Here is a 13,262-nt window from a genome sequence, read left to right on the forward strand (position 1 = left end):
GAAAAGAGCATGAGTGTGGTGGACAGTGGAGAGATGCCCAGGAAGAGAAAGAATCTTAACCAGGCTCCATACCCAGCATGAAGCCCATGTGGGATTGATCCCACGACCCTGAGATCACGACCTGAGCCAAAATCAAGAGTCTGACGCTTAACTGACTAAGCCGCCCAGGCGCCCCTAAAGTAATATTTTCGAAGCACTCAGGGAAAATAGTGGTATTACTGATTTCTGAGAATTTTATATTATCTGTCCTTCAAATTTGAGGAGAATAGTTATGACTTCCTACACCATTTATTTTGAACAATTTCAAATTTTTGGAAAAGTCCCAAAGTAGTGTGATAAATATGTACATGAATTACCCAAAATCACAATACATTTTTTCTACACTTTTTTTTTTGCTGCATCAACACATCTACCTATTTCCCTCTGTGCCCTTTCTTATTTGAGTCTCTCGCATTCTCCAAGACACTTCACTCCCAGCTACTGCTGCATACTTTCCCCATTAACAAGGATATTCTCCTTCAAAACAATACCAGGATCACACTCAAGATCATCAATATTGACGTAATACAGCACAATGCGTGTATCGTGTGGTCCAGGCTAGAGCTTCTCTTCTCGTGTAAGGAAGTGTTTTGCTGTTGTATATATTAGATCATCCAAAGTCCAATAAGGTGTGCCTCGCACTTGGTTGTGATGTCTCCTTTAGTTTTCTTAGATTCGTTCATCTGTTTGCCTTTCTTGTCTTTGACCTTTAGAAGGGTCCAGTCTAGTTCATTTGGATGGTGTCACGCCATATGGATTTGTCCATTCAAAAAAAACATGTGGATTGAGAACTTTCTCATTCTCCAAGATTCTCAGCTGTGTGCTTCTAACATTGTTCCAACGTTGTTTATTCATTTGGACTTCCTTTTTTTCTTTTTCTTTTCTTTTCTTTCTTTTTTCTTTTTTTTTTTTTTTTGGCTATAGCACATGATTTATTAGAATCCTTTATTTTCTTAATCTGTTTCATATTTGTATCTACTTTTTTCTGCAGAGATAACACTGGTCCTAACACAACCAATATATTAACCATTGATTTGCACAGTCCTATAACACAGAAAATTTGGGAGGTTTCTATTTCCCAAACATTGTCACATATAAGTCTACCAAAAAAGAAAATTGTGAAGTTTATTTGTAGACTTTTGTGCCTAAAATATATCCCACCGCGGGTATTCAGAAAGAGTCATGGGGTCAAAGTTCCTTAGATTTCTGTGGTTGTGTGTGTGTGTTGCTTTGTTATCAGTTTAATATAGAGCTAATAGTTTATCTAGGGACTCAATTTTAAGTTATTTTAAACCATCACAATAAGTAAAATTTAGTTTTTGAAATGGAAAATATTTCAAAAGTGAAACTTTATGAAACAAAATACTTGGAGAACTCATTCTCTTTCCTATCCCATATATATATATGGGATATATGCATATATATGCATGTATATACATATGTTTTGTATATACATGCATATATATACATATATATATTCCTTTCTTACTTAAATGCTACTTTATTATATATGTGTGTATATCAAATATATATATACATGTATGCATACACATATGTACAAACTATGCATATATAGATCTATATTATTTTGATATTTTGATATTACTACTAATATGAACAGTCTTGCATGATTTTTTTCCATATTATTGGAGATACATTTTCACAACAGATTTCTCAAATTGATATTTCTCCTTCAATGGATGTGTTCTATAATAAAACAGTTTTAAAGAAAAATAGACACAGGAAAGATAGCATGACAATTAATAGTATGGGTTCTAGTCCTAGACTTGTCACTTCTTAGGTGTGACATTGGGGAAAATTACCTTAATCAGGTTTCTGTCAAAAGAGGAAAATAAAATAGATTTCATTAGGATAGTCATAAAGATTAAGGTAAATGGTATACATAAACACAAACCTCTTAATGCAATGTCTGTCATTTAGTAGATACCCAATTTGAACTCCAAAAGAATAAACATAACTCTATGAATTTGTCTCATGTAAACTTATATACTGAGTGAGTCATGTCACTCTGACAAAACATAAAAATCACAGGTTTATAATGAAGCAAGTATTTTTATATAACTATAGTTTCCAGAAAGTTCTATAATCAGTAAAAAAAAAAATAGCAAAAATACTAAACATATGTTTAAGAAAAAGAAAGTAATAAGTAATCTAACAGTCCCCACCTCAAAAAACCTGCTTTCAATTCAACAGAGTCCCTTCTCATTCATAAAATGCATACTTAGAACAGGGGCCTGTAAACCTTGGCTCTGGATCAACCCTGGCTGTCACCTATTTTAGCAAATAAAGTTTTATTGGGACACAGATATGTCCATTCATTTACATATTGTTCAAGGCTGTTTTCACTCTACAACAGAGTTGAATAATTGCAGTACAGACATCATAGCCTACAAATCCCAACATATTAATGATCTAGCCTTTGATACAAAAGGTTTGCCAGCTCCCACTTTAGAATTACAATACAATGCTACACAGTTTTACATTATATTTTGTTAATATTCAAGAATATTTCTTAATTTCTACTATCTGAACACCTCAAATTATCCATTATTCATCTGTCAGCATGGAATCACATCATTTATTTAGCCTCTCTTCTTTGTTAAATATTTGGTGGTTTTCATAACTTGAGTTGTACAAAATAGTCAGTGAGCATCTTGAGTCTTATAGGACCCCTTGCTATCCATTTGAAATATATATACATACATCTATCTTTCTATATTATTTCCGGTGGAAAGAAAATATATACATATGCATTCTACAGGGAAAATTTCTGGGTCAAAGTGTATGATCATAGTGTCTTGATCTCTTGATCTACTTTGCTTTGCAAAATATGTCAAAAGTGTCTTGATCTCTTCATCTGTGTTGCTCTGCAAAAAGGTTTACATTAGCTTCCAAGCCTAGCAGAAGGTGTTGGAACTCAGAACCCTAGAATTAGGTAGTATTATGTTTTAAGTTCTATTAAATCAGCTAAGATTAAACCTAAATATTTAGTCACTTTGCATATATTTGATCAATAAAAACCATGAAAGTTTTTATCTATTTTCACATTTACTGATGTGTTAATTGTCCAGTTGCATACTTTGTCAGGTTTTGTAGATTTTTGTTTTCCTCTATGAATCTGTGCAACTTCAGGGTAATGGAAAGACTAGGGAATTAAAGTGGGGAAGGTCTGCCTTAATCCAGCGGTAATACGTGAGTCAGTTTGGACACTGGAAGCTAGGGAACCCTAATCCAAATCAACTCAAAATTTATTAGGCCTATTCTGTCTCAGAAATTGTACTAGGCACTGGGGTAAAAGAACGAACCAGACTCATCCTTGTCCTCTAGGGATGAAATTCTCTGATAATTTAGGAACCTTAAAATGACATATCAATGGGGCACCTGGACAGCTCAGCTGGTTAAGCGTCCAACTCTTGATTTCGGCTCAGGTCATCTCGGGGTTGTGGGTTGGAGCCCCACACCCCGCTCCACACTTAGCAGGGGTCTGCTTGGTTTCTCTCTCACTCTCCCTCTACCCCTCTCCCCCACTCATGCTCTCTAAATAAATAAATATATACATACATAAAATCTTAAAAGAAATAATGATACATCAAGATTTGGGAAATTCTGAGATGGGAGTACACTTCGTAGGTACAATTTGACCTTCACTGTTGTCTTTCTCAATCATCCTTAACATTACTTTTGCTCGTGTTGTTTTGGGTTTTTTTGTTAGTGTTTTGATTTTGCTAGTGTTTTGAACTATTCAGATGTTTTTGTTAGTGTTTTTTTTTAATTTGTTAGTGTTTTGAACTATTTAGATGTTATTTAGTAGATTATAATGTAATAACAATATACTATTTTACATTGGCATTTCAGAGAATATTTTTCATTCAGTCTGCAAGTAGGGGAAATGCTTGAATTAGGCAGTCAGAAATATTGGCAATGTGCCCAAGCCAAAATATTGCAAATGAAAAATTGGTACGTTTTCAGTTTTACCTGTATGAAGTCCACACTGCCTTGGGAATGATTTGCTTTTCATCCTCACCTGTTACCTCTTCATCTACTTGGGTATTGCTTCAAATTTTAAGTGTCCACACTGAGTTCTTAACCACGAAGGCTGACTTTGAAATTCATTCTGCCACCAGGTTTTTTTGCCAGTTATTTGCCACTGTTCAGAGCTTCCCTTACAAGTTTACAAAAGGTGACAAATACCATCTGTTCCCATCCATGCATTCAGAAATGCATGTTGTTTAACTTGAAATAAGCCATCGTGGAACTGCATCCACCATGGGGATTGGCAAAGGCTGTAAATCAGGCTGCCTTCCCACTCCCCCACGGAGAATGAATTGTTTAACTTTTATAAGCGTGCTGCTGCTCCTAGTCTGACATTTCTAATCAGTCCCTTACAAAACTCATAGTTTCTCTCTAAATTACATGAGAATTGTTCTCTCAACTCAAACTGGTATCCATTATAAACTGGAAACCAGCAACACACCACGTTTCCTTGTAAATACCTGTAAGTCAACCTGTAGATCGTAATAAATGTAATGAGGAAGGAAGCTATGATGCCATCAGGGAGAGGGAGAGAAAGGAAATCTCCTGACAACTATATTTAGAATACCCCAAATCTTGATGTACTGTCATCAGTTCCTAACTTATCAGATAATTTATTCCTAGAGAACAGTGATGGAGTTTCCTGTATCCGAGGGCTTAGCACAATTTCTGCAAGAGTAGGCTTAATAAATGAGGACTTGATTTGAATTAAAGTTTTCCCCAACTCTACCACCTAAAATGATTCCCATTTTAACGCAGATTAAGTAAGACCTCCCTTAATGCAACTTCACGTTCTATTTCCTGAAAATAGAAAGTGAGCTTGCATATCAGATATGTCTTTATGTTTTGAATTAATAAGATATTAACAAAATTTTCATATTTTATAATTTTCGTATTATGTCCCTTAACATTTTTTAATTTGAAGGTATGGTATAACCAATACAAAACTAATCTATCCAAAGGTATGTTTGATCTGACCTGTTTAAGTAGCAGTGTAGTGAATTCCTGGCTTCAGCTACTCTTGTGTAACTATAAAAATACCCAATTTAAAAAGTCAGGTAGAAGTGATTCTCCCTTTCACTTTCTTTTTTTCTCTTCTACTTGTGTTTTAACAGAATGGGTGTAACATTTTCTTTACCGTTAATCAGTGTCCATTTTTAAACTTTTTAAAAGATAGTGAGTTTTACAGAGAATGAAAGAAGAGCAGGGATTCTCCCAGTTGACAAAAATTGGAATCCTGACCAGCCTTTCGTCAGGCTCCAGAAACGTCTCCTACACGGCCTCTACATACTCCCTTGCAAAATCCAGTTTTAGCAAGAATCGAAACCCTAAATCCAGTTCTGGACTGAGCTCTCTTTTCCTCAGTTGTGATAAACCTGAGTAAAATCTGTTTTCACCACTTTCCCACCTAGTTTTGGTTTTCTTCTTTGACACGGGGCCCCTTCAGTGTTATTGCGTATGTTCGTTCACAGTAATACTCCCCTACTTATTTCCTTCCTGACACTCTTCTATATATATAATTTTCTTGTTAATTTATTTGCTTACGTGTTTTTTATTTTCCTACCACACCAGAAAGTGCAGACCTGGGCTGTTTTGATCATACTTGTAATCTCTCTTTGACGTTCATCCTGCACTGAGCACCTTGAGGGGGCGGGGGTAGGTATTCATTCTATTATCACATTCTGCCTTATTAGTACCTTATTAGCACCACTGGAATTGAGGTGTTCCCCTTGTTTCTGGTCCCGCTGTTATCCTTCCAGACTGTCATTTCTTGCCAGAACATGGCAATAGAATCTTCATCACTTTGCCCTTCTAGTAGTCTGTCCCTGCCAATCATCCCCTCGCCATTTGCCTCTGGAGAGCAGGCTCTTACACACATATTTAAATACTCTGCATCAGATGGTTTTGTTTTGTTCTTTTCATTCGTAATTTTCTTTCTTTGAGTCTTCTCTCTTTTTTCTTAGCTACTTTGCTAAAGGTTTGTCAATTTTGTTGGTCTTCGAAAAACCAAATACTGGTTCCACTGATTTTTTTTTCTACTTTCTATTCTCTGTCATGTTTATTTATTCTCTAATATTTATGATTTTCTTTCTTCTGTAAACTTTGGGTTTCATTTTTCTTCTTTGTCTCGTTCCTTGCAGTGTAGAGTTAGGATCTTTTTTGAAATCTTTCTTCTTTTTTAACATAAGTCTTTATTGCTATAAACTTTCCTCTTAGTATTGCTTTTGCTGCATCCCATAAGTTTGGGTATATTTTATGTTCATTTTCATTGTTTCCTCAAACCATTTTCCAACCCCCCTTTTGCTTTTTTTTTTTTTTTTTGACCGACTAGTTGCTCAACAGTGTGTTAATTTCCACAGATTTGTGAATTTTCCAACTTTTTTTCTGCCACTGATTTCTATCCCCATTCTTTTCCAGTTGGAAAACGTATTTGGGATGATTCCCATCTTTTTACATTTCTTAGACTTATAATGTGACCTAACATGCTATCTATTTTGGAGAATGGTCCTTGTGCACTCATGAAGGAAGTATATTCTGCTGCTTCTGGATGGAATATTCCATTAGGTGTATTTGGTCTATAGTGTTCAAGTCCTCTGTTTCCTCACTGATGTCCTGTCTGAATGTTCAACACATTATTGGAGGTGGGATGTTGATGTCTTCTGCTGTTACCGTGTTGCTCATTTCTTTCTCTGTCAGTTTTGTCAACCTTTGCCTCATATATTTAGGTGATGATATTGGGTACAGATATATTTATAATTGTTTTATCTTCCTGGTGAATGGACCCTTCTTTCCTCTTTGTAGAATGTCCTTCTTTGTCCCTTTGGACAGTTTTTGACTCGAAGCCTAACATCTGCTATAAATATTGCCACTGCTGTTCCCTTTTAGTTGCTATTTGTATGGAGTGTCTTTTTCCATCCGTTCATTTTCAGCCTAAATGTGTCTTTGATTATTTTTTTAAAGATATATTTATTTATTTGAGAGAGAGAGAGAGAGAGAGCACATGAGCAGGGGGTGGGGCAGAGAGAAAAGGAGAGAGAGAACCTGCAAACAGATTCCCCACTGAGCTTGGGCTTGATCCACGACCCTGAGATCATGTCCTGAACTGAAACCAAGAGTTGGATGCTTAATAGACTGAACTACCCAGGAGCCCCTAAATGTATCTTTAATTCTAAGGTGAGTTTCTCATTGGCAGCATACAAGTGGATCTTACTTTTCTGTTGTTATTGTTTTAATCCGTTCAGTTACTCTATGTCTACTGAAGAACTTAACCTAGTTACATTTAAAGTAATTCTTGATAGGGAAGCACTTATTATTGTTGTCTTGTTCATTGTTTTCTATAAGTTTTGGTGTCTGTCTGTCCCTTTTTCTTTCTCTTGCTAGGGTCCTTTGTGCTTCATTGATTTTCTTGTAGTAACATACTTTGATTTGCTTCTCATTTTCTTTTTGTATGATCTGTAGGTGTTTTCTTTGTGAATACCATCAGGCTTCCATAAAACATCTGACAGTCATTACTATCTATTTAAGCTGATAACAATTTGAGTTTAAGCACACAAAAAAACTACAATTTAATTCTCTCTTCCACTTATCTTATTGATGTTACACATGACACGTTTTTATGGTATGTATCCATGGACATATTTTTATTGTTATAGTTATTTTTATATTTTTGTCTTTTTACCTTCTGTGCCAGAATTAAAAGTACAAATTATATGCACCATTGTCACAGTATTCCCCCAGGCACCCGGTGTCCACTGGCTCGTGTCAATGCTCTGAAACAGTGACAACAAAAGCTAGTTGCTTGGACAGACCCCAAACAATCAGAATGTTGAAGGTACTGTCCAGTCTACTCTTTTACTCCTTAGGGAAAAGCAAAGAGCTAGAAGGTTTTTTGTTTGTTTGTTTGTTTGTTTGTTTATCTTACCAGCATCCACGTGGCTGGTCATTCACCTTGGGGTGAGTTTTCTGGTGTTTTGAATAAAAGGAATTGATCGGTGTTTTGTTGAAATTGGTTTCTCCATGGAAGGAAGGAAGGTCTGGGAGTTCCTGGTCTGTCATCTTGTTGACATCACACCCTAAAGGAATTGATTGACATGAGGCTATCATTGACAGTTTGCATTTTTTATTGGAAGTTTAAAGGAAAACGAAACAACAATGATGTAGACAATGGGATTTAAAGTAAAAACAAGAGACTCCGAAGAATCTGTAAATCTGCCAACTCTAAATGATCCTACCGATACATGGACTTGAACATTTGACTTCAAAACATCCTTCACCAATATGTATAGAAAGTCTTCGTCGGGATTGATTTGTTGTTGTTGTTGTTGTTGTTTGTTTTCCCCTTAAAGCAAAAAGAAAAGAGGACTGCTGTTAAGATATGTAGAAACTGAAATGTCACCGATTTCAAGACTCTACAGATTTTGTTGCTGGTCGTTTGGGTTTGGGTATCTTGACGTTCAGTTTCTCATGGGAAATACTATCTCTCAGATTAGACAGTGAAAACACACAGATCACCTCTCTTAATTGCAAATAGAAACTTCCATTCATTCCAATGTACTTCACAACAGAGTTCCCAGAAGGAGACCTTTCTTCAAATTTCCTACCAAAAACCATTAAAACGTATACTCCAGGAAAAGAGAGTTAATATTACCTCAGCAATCAAACTCTCTTTCCTTGTAGGAAAAGAAAAATCACCAGGAAGACTGCACGTAGAAAGAATAGAAATAAATAAATGAGGTACCCAGCTATGGGAGGCTATTTAGCCGAACAATGAGTGAATCCTTCTCTGAGACGTCTCTGCTTGATTCTTTCGGGGTCCCATAGTCTTTCACCCAGATCCTCAGAAGTGAGCAAGATGGTCTGTCAATGCATAGAATCTGCTAGAATGGACACACCTCATTAGAGAAGGAAACACAAGGCTAGATTGCAAGGGAGGCTCATCATAGGAGAGAGATCTGCTCCAAGAGCAAAACTCTTAGAGTCCTCAAGCTAAAGAATGTTGGAAATACCTAGTACTACCTCCTTATTCCAAAGTTGAGATGACTGAGGTCCAGAACCATGGGTCACATGAATACAGGGATCAGGCCTTTCACATTTTCTTAATACTACACAAGCATAGACAATTAACTTTTCCTTGCCTATGAGTCTGGTGTGTATCCATCTTAAATTCACTGTGGCAATAGAGCCACTCCAAAGGATATCAACATTGTTGAGTTTATCATCAAAACAAAAATATGGAAATGACCTTGCTTGAGCAGCTAATTTAAATTTTCTGAAACTTAACTTCTTCATCTACAAAGTATGAATATAAGAATACCTATCTTGGGCCCCTGGGTGGCTTGGTCAGTTAAGCATCCGACTCTTGATTTCAGCCCAGGTCACGATCTCAGAGTCTTGAGATCAAACCCCGTGTTGGGCTCAGGTACCATGCTCAGTGCAGAATCTGCTTGTGCCTCTCCCTCTGATGCTCCCCACCTAAATAAATAAATAAATAAGTAAATAAAATCTTCAAAAACAAATATGAGAAGACCAATATTGAAGGACTACTGTAAGAATAAAAAGAAAATACGAGAAAATGTAATATAAGGGAGTTCCTACAATGTGAACATTGATGATTACTATTATCATGATAAATATTAACTGGTAGATATGTGAACACTTAAAAAAATTTTACGAGAATTGTGGCATTTTGTTGCCAGAAATTATTTCGGGAGCTATCTTGTCCCTTCACCTGTTAGATGTGGAACAAATGACTTCCGAAACTACGGCATGCCTCATCCACACTCACGTGGTCAGTGAGTGAAAGGTCTATAGTCAGCATTGGATTTAGAGTCACCCTGTGCAGTCTCTTCCTTTGCACGTGCTCCCTCTTTTCATACACACAGCGTTTCTCTCAGACAAGAGAATTAGGACTGTCCTCATTTTACAGATGATACACAGAAGGCATGGAGAGGTCGTGAAAACATTCTTGTGGCTCAAGATTAGCAGAGGGGCTGAGATCCAGACTTGGCAGGCTGCGGGTCTCCAAATCTCTGGTCCTCATCTTTTCATCCGCCCTTAAGACTCAGGGCCTGGGGCGCCTGGGTCGCTCAGTGGGTTAAGCCTCTGCCTTCGGCTCGGGTCACGATCTCAGGGTCCTGGGATCGAGCCCCGCATCAGGCTCTCTGCTTGGTGGGGAGCCTGCTTCCCCCTCTCTCTCTGCCTGCTGCTCTGCCTACTTGTGATCTCTCTCTCTCTGTCAAATAAATAAGTAATAAAATGTTAAAAATGTTAATAAATAAATAAATAGATAATAAAATAAATAATAAAATGTTAAAAAAAAAAAAAAAAGGACTCAGGGCCTGTGGACTCTTGTACCTGGGAATCCGCCCTTAGCTGCCACCCAGTCGCACAGAGTTGTTTGTTTCCTTTAAAAGCACTCAAGCAAACGAACTCATGACTCTTGGAGACCACTGCATCTTGGAGGTTGCTGAGCACCTCACGATTGTGTTCTCCTGTTTTCTCTCTAACGTTTAACTCTTTCGTGGAGCAGGCTCATTTTCCCCGATTTTAAGATGTCTGTTAACCTCCAGCCACAGATCGCAGTCTTCCCGTTCCACGTTTGTTGTCTCAGTATCTTCTAAGTTGCTAGGGTTTCTCTCCTATTCTTCCCATGGAACTGATAAGAATCTCATTCTAATAAAGGAGTGACAAAATCGGCTAGCTTCGAGTGCTCTAAACCTTCTCCACCTTGGAAAAGGAGACTCCCCAGGAGGCTGTCTCAAAGGAGGGCTTTCCCGGAGAATGTTCCAGCAGGATGGGACAAGCACGCCGCCGTCTGACAATGCAGGGGCCTGCATATGTGTGCCAGTCCTCTCAACCTGTCCCTGCCGGAGCAAAGCCCTGAGCCTGGCCTTCTCTTTGGTGTGAAAAGAGGCTCTGGACACAGACAGCGGTAGCTGCTTTATGGATTCTGGTGAGTATCAGTAACAAACAGCAGGACTAAACCTAGATAGAGAGAATTACCAGAGCAGGAGTGTAGGAACTATACCTGAGCTCTGGCATTGCCTTATCAAATAATCATACATAATTAAATGGGGAAAGGGAAAATGCCCCTTTAAAAAAAAAAAAGGCACAAAAAGTATTATTTTGGAGACTGGTAAAATGTAAGCAAGCCAGCCATTCATGCCATCCCCAGAAGCTCAGACAGAACTAAATTATGTTTCAGATTAATGTATCGGTCAGTTCAAAGGTTAGACAAACAGCTGTTTCTCAAGGAGGCACACTACAAAGCTTAACTGTTCATTGGAAGGTCTGCAATGGTCTCAGTGGATTCCCGAAGGAGTCACTGTTATTTGTTTCTGATTGGGAGATAGCCCAAAGTGACTCCGTGCTACTGATGACCTCTATTGCTAGAGCAGGAGGGTGAAACTCTGGAGCCGGTGCGATTTTACCAGTCTCTGGGAAAAAAAAGAGAGAGGGAGAAAGAAGGAAAAGCGGGGTGGGGGAGAGGGGGAGGGAACCAGCAACACCCACACATAACAACATGTCTTTAGTGACTCAAAGATTAGCCACAGTTCTGCAGCCTGGATGGGGGAAAGAATGCTGGAGAGTCAAGAGGTCCGCTCACTCATTTCTGCAGAAATGTACAAATAACTAAAAATAGTAAGCTATTCAAGAATATGGTTTAGAGTAGTCAGGTTTGATTTGGTGCAGGACTGTGTAACGGGTAGTCAAAAAAATAAAAAAGGCATGGGATATATTACATTTTTATTCAATAGTTACCATCATTCCCTTAATGGGTTTAAGATACTTCAGTTGAATAACTCTTCATATGAAACAGCCAATTGTAAATGAAAAACAAAATAAAGCTCTAAGAGAAAGACGCCGAGAAGAGGGCACGCTTGAAATTAGAGTCGCGGATTGGGATTTAATGCGTATTTGAAAATGACTGTATTAAAAATAAAAAGTATTCAACTTCAGGTATCAGAAAGGTAAAGAGGTAACTTCTTGAAGGACTCCTGAGAGATATTTAGGGTTACCTGCATGGTGATTTCAGGTGTCTTCCAAGAACGTGATTTGACATTTTTTCCCCTCAGATATTCATTATTTACTCACTGCATGACACTCACCAGTAGTTATTAATTCACCTTTATGTTGCTGTATCACAAGAAGTTCCAAAGTCTTTTTGGACTTTGTGTAATCCACAAGTTCAGGGTTGTTTTGAGGTTGATAAAAATCTGCATAAACTTTATTCAATTCCCACAAAGTCATTTAACATTCAAAACTAAAATCAACTACATCAAAATGAAATTCTTGAGTGTTTATTGGAAACAGAGTACCCTGAGATTTAGGGGAATAAAGGAAAAAAATTCTTAATAAGAAGGTATGACCTCTACCTAGAAAAAGCACAGCCTGAAAGAGGCAGGGGGTGTGTGCTTCACTATTTCTCTACGAGTCAAGTATGTATTCAGGAGGGCACTCATGAATTTAGCCCACAAATATTTCTACCTTCTGTCTTACAATGAGAACGTCAGAATATATCCTTAGCAGTTATGAAATAATTATGTAGTTCTTGGCTGGTATCAGTGTGAAGACAATTAAGATGGCATAAGAAGCAATTCTGGAGGAATGAGATTGGTGTTTGGGGAGAATTTGGAGCAGTTAAGGGAACTACTTGGCTAAGAATACCTCAGATTGAGTTTATGTAGATGAGAGAACAGCCGTGCTCTGACAGAAATCGGGATGTGTAGCAGGAGACAGCCTGATGGAATGAGAGTACCTAATTATACGCATTACCTTCCAGCAGCATTTTTCACTGGGCAGATAAAGACAGGAAATCTGGAATGGAGAAGGCCAATAGACATACAGCCGGTGTGAACCATACGTAAAGCCATAAGCTCATGACTTTACCAGATCATCAACAAGAGGTCCAAAAAAGCATTTTTGAACAGTACGAATGTCCCCAGTGAATTTCAAAAGCATGTATCCACGATGAAGTGGGTTCATTTTATCAGCTGCACCTTCAGGGCCATGTGTAAAGAAAGCCCATGATTGATCTTATCTAGGTCTGAGAATTATCCCAGTGGAAGGTGAACAGATTGTCTTGGCCGAGGTGTAAGCCAGGGATGTGGGGAAGTTGACACCAGGCCTCACAAGGCAGGAAGGAAAAAAACCAAAAGGAGAATATCCTA

Source organism: Martes martes, assembly GCF_963455335.1.
Source record: "Martes martes genome assembly, chromosome: 8".
NCBI lineage: Eukaryota > Metazoa > Chordata > Mammalia > Carnivora > Mustelidae > Martes > Martes martes.